The following is a 947-nucleotide window of genomic DNA, read 5'->3' on the forward strand; positions in this document are numbered from 1 at the left end:
CGCCGCCCCTCCAATGGAGAAGGTAGGAGACGGACAGTGGGGAGCTCCTCCCAGATCCTCCATTTAAGGAAGGGGCCCGGGGCAGCCACCTCATCATTCCCCACCCACCGACAAGTGAGCACACCTTGACGCTTCACTACACCATCCTTCCTATCCCCAGTACTTAGCAAAGTGCTGGGCACCTAGTAGGCGCTTAATAAATGTTAGTTACTGACTGGCTGAAGAAGGGGAGCGGGCATAGACCACGAAGGGCTTTGAATATCAAAGGATTTTATATTTGTTCCTGGAGGTGATAGGGAGTTTATTGGGGAGGGGAGGGGCCGCCACGGGGAAGGGTTGACATAATCAGACCTTTCTTTTGGAAAATTGCTTTGGCCACTCAATGGAGGATGGACTGTATTGGAAATGAAATTTGAAGCAGGCGGACCCACCAGCAGGCTATTGCAATAATCCAGGCATGAGGTGATGGGGGCCTGCACCAGAATGGCGGCAGTGTAAGAGGAGAGAAAGGGGCGTGTTCAAGAGATGTTGCAAAAGTGAAATTGACAGGCCTTGGCAACAGATGGGATGTGGGGGAGGAGGGTGAACGATGGTGAGAAATCCAACATATCACCTAGGTTGTGAGTCTGAGGGACTGGGAGGGTAGTGATACCCTCTATAGTAATAGAGAAGGTTAGGGGCTGGGGATGATTTAAAGGAAAGAGATAATGAGTTGAATTTTGGAGATGTTGGGTTTAAAATGTCTACAGGACGTCTGGTTCAAGATGTCTAATAGACAACTGGAGATTAGAGGCTGGGGGTCAGCAGATTAAGACTGGACAAATAGATCTGAGAATCATCAATATAGAGATGATAATTGAAACCATGAAAACAGATGAGATCACCAGGTGAAATAATCTAGAGGGAGCAGAGGGCCCATGACAGAGCTCTGGTTAACCTCAGTTAGA

Source organism: Vombatus ursinus, unplaced genomic scaffold, assembly GCF_900497805.2.
Source record: "Vombatus ursinus unplaced genomic scaffold, bare-nosed wombat genome assembly UNPS02014884.1, whole genome shotgun sequence".
Taxonomy (NCBI): domain Eukaryota; kingdom Metazoa; phylum Chordata; class Mammalia; order Diprotodontia; family Vombatidae; genus Vombatus; species Vombatus ursinus.